Source organism: Epinephelus moara, chromosome 22, assembly GCF_006386435.1.
Source record: "Epinephelus moara isolate mb chromosome 22, YSFRI_EMoa_1.0, whole genome shotgun sequence".
In the NCBI taxonomy this organism is placed as follows: Eukaryota; Metazoa; Chordata; class Actinopteri; order Perciformes; family Serranidae; genus Epinephelus; species Epinephelus moara.
Genome location: NC_065527.1, coordinates 29,101,219 through 29,113,798, shown reverse-complemented (window position 1 = coordinate 29,113,798; position 12,580 = coordinate 29,101,219).

Genomic DNA, 12,580 nt, shown 5'->3' with positions numbered 1-12,580 from the left:
AGATGGTCTGGCTGCACATGCTTGTTAGTACATGCAATCTCTTAATCATAGAAATGCTCCACATATTGTAAAGAGCTCTCTTAAGAAAAATCCTTGGTCTCATTAAGTCCAGGGATTTGATTTTGAATCTTTGTACTTCCAGGCCAACATTCGTTCTACTCATTTGATACATGACATGAAAATCAATTAACAGACTCTGGGAACTTTGTTATGTGATTCATAGAAGTGATATGAAATTCTTAGCGTATGAGTTGTCTGCACATAGTTCTCAACATGGAGGTGGCTAAGCCAGCGGTTAGCAGCTAATGGTGCTAACTCCATAAACAGGTCATGGTACAAAGTGGTGGCAGTTAACTAGTCTAAGCATGTGTGGCTTACCATAACAAACCACAGAGAAGCTCAGAATACAACAAACAGTGCAACTTCATTCTTTGCACAGGATGCCATTACTCCACCATATCTTTACATGGCAAATAGTGGTTTACTGTTATATTAATGCTCTGAATCTCACATACAGAACCTTTAATATGACACTTGTGTAGATTATGTCTCATGTCATATGACCAGGTGGAAAGTTACTATGGGAAAGTAAATTTACACAAATACTTTAGGCCATGGGTCAGCAACCTTAACTACCAGAAGAGCCATTTTTCGTCTGGAGCCACAAAATATATTTGAGCCTTATAATAAAGTTAACACAGCGTTATTAAGTATAAATTAGCATATCAACATTACTAATAGGTCACATCATTAATATATCTTACTGTGAGGTGGGTACTGCAGGAGGGTATTCATGAATATTTTGTACCTTGCAATGAAAGTAAAGAAATCTGTCTACACACTATTAAATTCAATATTTTCCTCTCATACTTTTCCTTCCTGGATTTGGAATCCACAGAGACTCAAGACAAGCCAACACTCTTAACGTTCAACAGAACTTAGAGAAATGGCGCCAGCCTGAGACATGGCTATGACTCACATTTTAGTTGCCGAAATTTTAAAACATTTTTAAATTTGTTGTAGGCCTATAGGTTACACATTTTTACAATTAGTTAATGTAAGAATCACTTTACACATTTTTACAATTAGTTAAGGTAAGAATCACATGCAAGGAATTCAGCTGCTCGCATGTAAAGACTTCCTATAGGTTCAGCTCAAACGTGTGACTGACAGTGTGTCTGTGTGGTGAAATGAAAGTGAAGTTAAAGAACATTGTTTATTGTTTATTAGGATCCCCATTAGCTACAGCAGGGCTGCAGCTAACATGAGTGAGAGAAATAATTGATATTTACTTCAGCTAATCTACTTCAGCAGATTAGTTAAAATACTGGATTTTAACTTTGTACCTCAGCTGATCAGAATTCCATGTTTGCTGCTGAAGGTTTTTGTTACTGAGATTAATTTCTGAGCATTTCATAACTTTTTCTTGCTTTAATACTGACACTGAGCCTATCAAGTCAAACTTCTTGGATGTCCAAACTCACCTAACTACCAGGTAAATAATAGTGAAATAAAAGTGAGAGCTGTTGCAAGTAAACTGATTCCAGATCAGTCTCAGTTTTAATCTGACTTGATGAATCAGTGCCAACTTATTGCGTTTGTTTGGCGGCCATCTTGTCTTGTTGCTGATTCAGCCTCTGACACTTTGACTGCTGTCTGTCCCAACACGCCTCGCTCTGTGCTGCTTGCTGGTTTGGCTGGTGAATATTATTGGATGTCCATCTGACCTCATTATAAGTGCGTTGCCACGGGCAACCAGCTTGGAGAAGAAGGAGGAGGGGAGGGGAGGGATAGAACAGTTGCATCATGGGATAGAAACCTGACCTCACTTTTTTTTTTCTTCTTCCTTTTTTTCCCCTCATCTCTCGGAGGACACACACGTGCACAAATGCACATGTGTACACGTGCACACATGCAGAGTGTGCTCCCGCAGCCACACACACGCACACACAGTTAGCCTAAACAAAGATACAAGAACCAGTCGAGCTTCTTTATCCTGAGTCTGAGCAACAATGCAACATTTGTTTATGGCTGAATGTAAAGGAAAAACACAACAACATGTACAGATGCATTCACACACACACTGTACACTATTGTTGAAGAAAACAAACACTGTGTGTGTCAGTGTTTGTGTATTTCAATGTGTCTGTTCATGTTGTGTTCAGTGCTCAAGTTTGAAGTTTGTCATTCAAACTAAAAACAAATCTGATACTATTAAATATTATTTTTGGAGAAATAGAGTAGCCTATAAAGCAAACAAAAATAGATTACAAATTAAACTTTATTTTTCAATAGCTTTTTTAATTAATTGTTTATAAATTGTGAGATACTACTGACAAATATTCAGTGGAGGACAAAGTATTCAGACCTTTTACTTCAGTAAAAGTAGAATTATCATTCTGTAAAACTATTCTGTTACAAGTAAATGTCCTCAACTCAAAATTCTACTCAAGTTACAGTAAGGAAGCATTAGCAACAAAAAATTCCTGTAAGTATGTATTTTGTTTCTGAAAAGTTTGAATGAAGTGTGTTTTATGATGAGTTAATATGGCGATTAATCCAGTCTTAGTTCCATGACAGAGAGAAGCACGAGTTCAAAAAGTGTACTGCTGTGTTCCTCTGTTTAACGTCGGCATGATAGGCAGCTGTCTGCCATTATAGTTTAACGGCGCTCGGCGGTGCTGTGGGGAAACACAGAGGGACAAGAATGAAGGGCGGTACAAGTGTGAATAGGGCAGGTGGGAGTAGTGGTGGATGGGCACAACAATCACCGACTACCACCCGGGAGAGTGGTGTTCGTGTCCCATCAGATTGTAAAGCCAAACCCTGTTCTTTTGTCCTAGGCCTAACCGCATGTTTTGGCGTCTAAACCCAACCACGTGCATTTGTTGTTGGAGGAAAAAAAAAGAAACCGTCAAGTTGCGTTGTTCCAATGTAGTGTGTTTATCTTGAAAGAGACTGTATGTAAAGGGTAAAAGGGTGAAAACTGAAGTGTACTTCGAAAGAAGACAATGCATGTAACAGGCAGAACTTGACAAGGCGTCCCAGAACATCAACAAAGGTCAGAGTGAGAATGCTGTTTTGTGAGTTTCTATTGTGCATTTATGAGTCTGAAAAACCTAAGCGAGCTTGCGGAAAGTAGCAAACACACCAGGAGGGTAATGCCACACACTCGCACCATCTTACACCCTAACAGTGCTGACAGCAGGTATTAAGACCAGTACTCTTTCGCAACACCGCCATCTCCGGGTACTCCGGCTTCCCCCCACAGTCCAAAGACATGCAGGTTAATTGGTGACTAAATTGACCATAGGTGTGAATTTGAGTGTGAATGGTTGTTTGTTTCTATGTGTTAGCCCTGTGATTGTCTGGCGACCTGTCCAGGGTGTACCCCACCTTGCACCCAATGACAGCTGGGATAGGCTTCAGCCCCCCCACGACCCCCAACAGAAAGAAAATGAGCAGAAAAATGAACTTGACTAAATGTACTTGGTTTCTTTACACCATTGAAAATATGCCCATCACAAGGTCCCATAGATCAACGCAACGTCTTATATGTATACCTGTGTGTGTATGTGTGTACTTGCCGTGTTTGTATCATGATTTTTTTTCTGTGTTAGAGTGTGTGATGATGTGTTGAATGTCAGGGTGTGTAAACATTTTTGTGCACTTCTGCGTCCTCTGTGTTGTGTTTATTTGTGTTTCCAACTTCCGTCTGTGCTGGCGTCCGTATACAGGAGATGCTGTGTGTCTTGTTCATGTAACATTTTTAGGTGTACTTTTGTGTCAACTTCAACTTTTGCCCCTGGAGGGCATTTGGTGGCACAACAAGTAAAAACACAAGAATGTGCATACATAACAGTCAGAGGGAGCCAAATACAGTGAGCTGAAACAGAATCAGAAATACTTTATTGATCTCTAAGGGGAAATTGTGATTCATTACAGTCACTCCGATGTAAAGAATATATAATTATAAGAAGTAAGAATAAGAGCATGAACTAGAAGTATGTAAATATATATAAATAAGATAAAATAGAAATAAAAATGTGCATTAACACTAGCTCTTAAGATATTAGGAATAAAAAGCTGTTCACTGTGTTGAGTCAAACAACAGTGGACACTGGAATACAGCCATTGCAATGTAAAAAAAGAATATGACAAAGCAAATTGAATGATAAGCAGCAACTGAAGTGCACAAGGGTAAATAAAGTGCACAGTGATGGATAAGATGGATGACGAGATCAACATCTCTCCATTATGATGCCGTTTCCAACATCGACCAACTGGTATCTGGTATCTACAGACATCTATAAAAAAACGTGGTCATCTGCAAAAACCATCAATATCATCACGGTCACCATCAATCATCACATAATAATAACAAGGAAAACAACACGTTAGACTCCTCCACTGCCCTGTATTCAGAAGAGAAATGACAGTAGGACTAAAGGAGTACTTATATCTGTTACTCTTAATCTGAGCCGAGAACCAGAAGGCAAAAACTGAAACTTGGAGAATAAGGGGTGGGAGCTGTCGGAAAGGATGGCTTTAGCCTTCCTTCTTATCTGTTTGTGAAACAGGACAGATAACGTACAGTGCTGAACTCCCAAGATCTTGCTACTCATTTTCATTACACTACTTAGTGCGTTTTTGGAGTTGATGTGGAGATTCTGAACCAGCAGAGAAGAGAGAAGGTCAAGACAGACTCAGTATAAGATTTGTAAAATAGCACCATAAGAGACTGGTAGACGTGAAACCAAGACAGTTACATGTCTTTGCGTTTTGTTCATATTTTTTACCTTGTGTAGGCCTATGTGTTTTTAAGTATGTACTTTTGTGTCTCCATAATTGTGTCTTTTTGTTTTATGTGTGTCCACCTTCTGTCTGCGTGTAATGTTTTGATATTTTTTCAAGTGTGCACTTTTCTGTCTACGTGGTGTCTTCATTCATATCTTTTGTGTCTGTGTTGATATGTTTAATCTTGTGCTGGTGCCCTTTTTTAACATTTTGTGTCTCTGTCACCATCTGTTTTGATTTTTTGTGTGTGTTCTGTACTTCTTCATGTGTGTCATTATTTATGTGGACGTCTTTTACATCTACATGTCCTCATTAAGTTCAGCGCTCAAGTTTGAAGTTTGTCATTCAAACTAAAAACAAATCTGATACTATTAAATATTATTTTTGGAGAACTAGAGTAGCCTATAAAACAAACAAAAATAGATTACAAATAAAACTTTATTTTTCAATAGTTTTTTTAATTAATTGTTTATAAATTGTGAGATACTACTGACAAATATCCAGTGGAGGACAAAGTATTCAGACCTTTTACTTCAGTAAAAGTAGAATTATCATTCTGTAAAAATATTCTGATACAAGTAAAGGTCCTGAACTCAAAACTCAAGTTATAGTAAAGCAGCATTAGCAACAAAAAATTCCTGTAAGTATGTATTTTGTTTCTGAAAAGTTTTACATCTACATGTCCTCATTCATATCTTTACGGTCTCTTTTTGGAAGTTAGAGCTTGTGTTTGTGCTTTTTTTTTAATGTTTTGTGTCTCTTTTTGTTTCCGTCTGTTTAGATTTCATGTATGTGAGTGTTCTGTTCTTGTTACATGGATGTGTACTTTTATGTGTACATGTTGTCTTTCGTTTGTACCTCAAATTTTGTGTTGTATTTGTGCTTTTTAATTTTTGTCTTTTGTTAGTTTCATCCTTTTATTTCTTTGTCTTGTGTACTTGTCTCTGCCTCAGTGAACTTTATGTATGTAATTATTTATATGGATGTGTACTTGTATGTCTACATGTTGTGTCTAAATCATATATTTGGTGTCTGTGTTCGTCCATTCAGTCTTGTGTTAGTGGTCTTCTGTGTTTGTGTCCGATTGATTTTTTTTGTGTGTGTTCTTGTTGATGTTTGTCATTATTAAATAGAAGTGTACTTTTGTTTGTACGTCAAATTGTGTTTTTGCTCCTTCTTAATTTCTCCGTCTTTTGTTAGCATCGGTCTGTGTATTTCTTTGTGTTGTGTACTTCCCTCTGCCGCAATGTTCATTATTTATATGGACATGTACTTTTATGTGTGTGTTTCTGGGTGTGTATACATGTGGCTGCATGCACTCTTGTGTTTTAGTGTGTGTGTCTGGATGTATACCCGTTAGCCTGTAATTTGGTGCGTCTGTGTATGTTCTCGTGTGTGTGGGAGGTGTGTATATATGTGGGTTTGTGCAATGTTTGTGTGTATCCTCGGTGTGTACGTGTGTGTGTGTGTGTGTGTGTGTTTATTTATGTATGAAGTGAGCATTATCTGCAGCTGTATGAATGTGTGTGAGTGTGCTCATATATACAGTGAACACACACACACACACACACACACACACACACACACACACACACACACACAGTGCCTTCATCTCTGACATAACTGGTTACCATGCATACTGTGCCTGACTATTATGGGGTGTTCTTTGTTTTGTCACGATGTGCCCTGGTATGGAATGGGAGGGGGGAGGGGGAGGGGAACAGGGCGTGTGTGTGCATGTGTGTGCATTAGCGTGCGCGAATGTGTGTGCGTGGAGTTAGGGGGGTGCCTACGTGTGTGAGGGGGAGGTATGTGTGTTTTGGTGTGTGTGTGTGTAGCAGGGAAAAGGGTGTGTGTGTGTTTGCATGGCGAGTTGAGGATTGGGTGGGGGTTGGGTGTGCGTGTCTGTGCGGACGTGCGAGCATATAATGTGTGCATGAGAGAGAGTGAGCGGGTGCATGCATGTGTTTTGGAGAAGGTAAGAGGGTAAGATAAAATGGCGGCTGGTGTGTGCGTACATGCAGGCCTCTCAGGTGGAATTTCAAAGTTGAAGAAAAAAACTGTCTCTTCTACTTATGCTCACATCGTCGTCTCTTCATAAACCATTTATACAGCATGTGTTTTTATTCGTCACACGTTCAAGAGATTGGATGTCGTATTTGCTCTTCACATTTAGCCTGACCACAGCCTGAGACGAGACATGAAGAGGAATTAGTCGATTAATTATGGCAAAAACTGCTAGAACATCTGAAGACATCACTTCCTGTAACTTTAGTCAGAGGTTAAAGTGATTCCTCGAATGTGCAATTCCTGTAAAGAACCATTCCTCTGAATTTGCATGTTTCAGACCATAACCAAATAAAATGAACACCATGCTACCAGTAATTTTGCAACCAGTGTTGTGGTGTTCAAGATTTTTTAAATGTAATGCCCTTTGTTTTTGTCATTGGTGTCTGTTCACTACTGTGTAGTATAAAAAGCCTTGTTACAGACTCTCGACACTTGGTCTAGTTGTATGAACCACCAAAATCTATCAAATCAGTCTGTATTAAAGTTACAGTTGGTAACTTTTATAAAAAATAATAATCATCTTTGCTGAAATTGTCACTATATTCACACAGCACTAAATGAGATAGATAATCTGTGAAAAAATAATCATACTACTCTGCTACTTTATTGCCTTGTAGCACTTCTAATAGCCTTACCGCACGAGAACGAAACCAGTCAGAGCCCAGTCTCTAATGCAGCTGTCAATCATGTTAATCACTACTTGTGAGCTGCTGTAAAACTAGGCAGCATGAATCAAGATTCTGTCACTGCATTGTCTATTTCTCACCTCAAAGATTTTCAGAAAAAAAGTATTGTTTAGCTGCAAGATTAGAAACTTCTTAACCTGACCACCATGTATAAGATAGTTGAACCGAAACAAAGCACTGCTGAATGGCTGGAGCAAACTTTCTCATTTTACAGCTGGTAGTAGTTGAAATTTTCCCCTATGAAATGAGACAACCCTTCAAAACCCTGACACTTCGTCAGTAGTCATAGATGGCATTTATAAAACATAAACAGATGCCACTTTGGCAATAATGGAATTTTAACAGTTACATTTGCCATTTTTCTGGTGGAGACAGAAAAGCATGGACGTTCACAATTTGTTCACAACTTAAAGTTTCATGCTAAAAGTTGATCATACAAGTCAACCAACAAAAAAGAACACTGCTTCATTACCAGACCACTGGTGGTGCTCTGTAGGCTAATGTTAGCAACCTGTGCTCCCACACTGCCAGTCGCAGTCTACAAGACTGAGAAAATATAATTTAATTCACTAGGCCAACTGCCGGTAACGTTTAAGATGGACATTTACTTGAAATGTACTCAATGCATAAGTGGATGACGTGCGACCCTGTTCTGCGGACAATAAACGAGGTGCAGCGTTCACTCTGCATCACAGATGAAGAGGAAATACAGCGAGTGCTGGATGGATCTGTGAGTGACAACAACCCCACCCAAATTTAAGAGTACTGTCTGCAGTGAAAACATTAACCTCATTTAGGGTCTGGGTGCATGTCCGTAAGGGTTACTTTTGGTTCTAAAGGTACTATATACTATACTATCCCCTGGCAGACTGGGCCTGTATCAGTCTAACTAGGGGCTGGTTCAAACCAGCCTGAGCCAGCCCCAACTATAAGCTTTATCAAAGAGGAAGTCTTAAGATTAGTCTTAAATGTGGGGACAGTGTCTGCTTCCCGCATCGAAACTGGAAGATGGAGCCACAAAAGAGGAGCCTGATAGCTGAAGGCTCTGGCTCCCATTCTACTTTTTCACACTCAAGGAACCACGAATAACCCTGCATTCTCGGAGTGCAGTGATCCGATGGGAACATATGCTACTATGAGCCCTCAAAGCTCTGTTGTAAAGAAAAAGAGCATCTTACATTGAAACAACATTAATATTAAACTAAGATAATGGTTATTGGAATTTTCAAATCTTTATTAATAAAGAAAATACATTAGTGTTTTTTTGTTGTTGTTTATGCAACCATAATGCTGAGAATTTCTCATAACACTCAGTTTGAAGTGTGCCTCTGGAAAACCTCCATTTGGAGGGCCAAGTAGCCCATAAGCCTGCTATACATTGTGCAATTTCGGGCTCTAAAATAGTGGCCCTACATCTAGAGGTTCAAGGATGGCCGTTGTCACAGTCTTGTGATCAATGACAGCCTGGGATAAAGTCTGACAGTGTCAGAAATTTGGGATGACCATCTAATTGTATGACTGCTGTTACGACCTACGTCTGCTAACCAACCAAAAGAAATGCAGCGTGAAATGACGCACAAAGCAGCAGAAGCCTTGCCTGTATGATGTGTTCTCCAGCTCTTCCCATGATCACAAAAAGAAGGATGAAGCATGTAAGGAAAGAGCAACCTAGCAGCTAGCAAACACACACACACACACACACACACACAGACACACTGCAGTATATAGTGCCCACAAAACTTAAGGTTATGTTGTGCGTCACAGTTGGAGACCCATGCAGCATCCTTGCGCACTAAGTATGGGAAGCTGTTGCATTGTATGCTGTAGCCTACAATTCAGTAAGTGTTGTCATTGTACAGTCTGCATACATCAAAGTCAATGTCATACCCAAGTTTATTAGATCCATGTCGCACGGTGTAGCTTACACTAAACTTATAAGATTGCTAAAGTCTCACAGTCTGTAGGAGGCTTAACACTTCGCCATACCCATCTATTCCAACAAGAATAAGGACACCCGTGTAAATGTGCAAAACGGAGGGGTAGTGTAAGTGTGTAAAACCTTCCTAGTTAAACCAAGACAAATCTGTCCATTAAATAAGACAGAAATCCATTGTTTAGTTTTTGAGTCAACCTGTTAACACAGACAAACATATGAGTCAAAATGTGACTTTCTTCTTTCTATAATGGAAAAGAAGGAAATAATAAGTTTAAGAGTCAGAGACAGAGTTTAAAAATGACAAACCATGCTTAATCAAATCAGTGTCCATCTTGTAAATTAATACATGCTATTTCCAAAACTACAATAGTTTAAGACTTCGCAATGAGATAACATTTGGGTTTAACATAGACGAAGCCCAGAGAGCCTAAAGAGGACGAAGAAAAGAAAACATGATCCCTGAATGACATTTTGTATGATACACAGCTCAGTACAATGTCTCATAGATGACAAGCTGTTGTATGTAAAACACTGCAGATTGGACGGGGACATACGGCTGTGACAAACCAATAAAACTAACACTCAGTCTGACTGAAAGTCTGTAAAAATATAACAAAATAACTTCTCCGTATGACAACACACTTGACTCAGGAGACCTCACAGATTGAGAGGCTTCATCAAACACTGGCCTCTCCCTCAGCTGCTGCACAGCGTCACTGCTCCATATCCAACAGACATCCCATCAGCCACTCTGCCATTGATTTCTTTAGTGATCAGTATGTACAGCTCCGTACGTCCTTGCACCATGACTTTGACTTTTTGATGCGGCTGTAAACACATGATTAAGTCACGGTGACTGCACCTGAAGGATATATGTAGTTCTAATTATGATTAAATATCAGGTGGAGTGACAGATGTCATAAATATTGCTCTGTTTCTAGAAAGATCTTCACTGATAGAGGAGTCTCTGAGGAGAGTTAAGAGTCACGGATTTGTTCGTCTCTATAGGTATACAAAGACTGTAAGGAAAAATACTCATTAATACCTCACTAAAAATGGAGATCATTTCTGTTTCTGTTAATACATGTTTGGAGCAGCTTATTGGAACTGTGGAGCTTTTACTCTTTTAATTTGGCCATATGACAATAATATAAAACAAAACCAAATCCAAAAATACATACCAGGGGCTTTCTCCAAAGCCAAGGTCCTGCTGTCTATACAAGCGTGCCAAAAATTGTGGACATATTGGTACCCGAACAGTAACCATGGCTGTGGCCAGGACTTTTAAAATATTCACAATACAGAATTTGACACAGTAAATGGCCTCAGGATTAGCTGTTCAAAAAAAAAAGTTGACAAACAAGTTGCACAGCATGCACACAGCACATTTACAAGTAAAAGGTTCACTTAGAAATATAATCACATAACATGTACTCAGACCAGAATATTATTCCATTATAATTTAGGTTACATGCAGTGCCACTTGTAACTTTTAAACCAAAAGGCATTAGAAAAAAACAGTGACTTCAGTTTTCTAAACCAGTGGTTCCCAACTGGTGGGTCATGGTCCAAAATGGGTTGGTTCATTCTGACCATAAGTGACTCACAAATGTGTCAAGTTTGTAAAAAAACTGTAGAGTGACTAACAGACAGCTACTTAACAGAGACAGCAAACTAGCTGGACAAGATGGCCAAATGCAAGTATGAAGCTAAGTATATTAAACTGTGTGGACTAATGACTAAGAACAAATCTGGACCCCATAGCTGACCCAGGTGGGAACCACTGTTCACTGTTCTAAAAAAAAAAAAAGTCAACGGCCAGGCGACTGCTGATGTGTGCCTGCACGACAATTGACATATCAGGGTATATTTGTGTCCAGTGTGAAAATGGCGTAAGGTACAGAGACACACACACACACACATATAGAGATGGATGCTTAAAAACACAGTCGTAAGTGCTAATATCGTAGGCAACTGGACTTGCTTGCGTTTCTTGAAGACGTTTCGCCTCTCATCCAAGAAGCTTCTTCAGTTCTAAATGAGAGGCAAAATGAGTTCTTGGATGAGAGGCGAAACATCTTCAAGAAACGCAAGCAAGTCCAGTTGCCTATGATATTAGCACTTACGATTACCATGACCTGGATGACTGAGAATCTTCATCGATGAGTTAAAAATGCAGAAAATCGAACCTGTTCTGAAAACTTTGATGGATGACATTTTTGTAGACTGTGTGAGGTCACAATGTGAGGTCCTATTTATTTTGTGACAAAAATGTGTGACAACATGTAGATGAAAATCATGCACTTGGTGCGCAAAGTGATTGTTATTGCCACGTTAATGCCATTGTCACTAAATGGTGCCTTCGCTGTCGGTATACACTGAGCGGCATGACAAAGCATCACTATATGACAACCTGTGAATGAGAACGGGCTGAATTAAACCAGACTATCGATCCACCAAAAGCTACAGTTGGTAACTTTTCTGAAAATAACTTTTTATCATATTTGCGGAAACTGTTACTACATGCACAAAATATTATATGAGACAGATAGTCTGTGAAAAAATTGTTTCCCTCCTCCTGTCGCATGTAATGGCATTTGTCAGAATCGAATGTGGCATGGTCAGCAACAACAAATCGGAGCTGAGGATTCTTTAACGCAGGTGTCAGCCTTAAGGATGCACAGAATAGTAACTTTTTGTTGTATTTGCTGAAACTGTCACTGCATCGACTCAGCAGTACATGAGACAGATAGTCTGTCAAAAATATTATGTTCCTCTGACTCTTCGAACTGCTTCTAATGGCATTATTACACATGAACGTAAACAACCAATCAGAGCCAAGGAGTCTGTAGTGCAGCTGTCAGTCATGTCAATCACTGCTCATGACCTGCAGTCACACTGTCAAACTAGGCAGCACTGATAAAATATGAATCAAGATTCTTTTATGCCTATGTCTTGCCTCCAGTGTTTTCAGAAGCATATTTAAGTGTACTGTTTAGCTGTAAAATGAGAAAGTTTGCTCTGGCTGGTGGGTGATGCTTCATTTGACTGTTTCCAACATGGTCACCAGGTCATAAGCTTTCTCATTTTA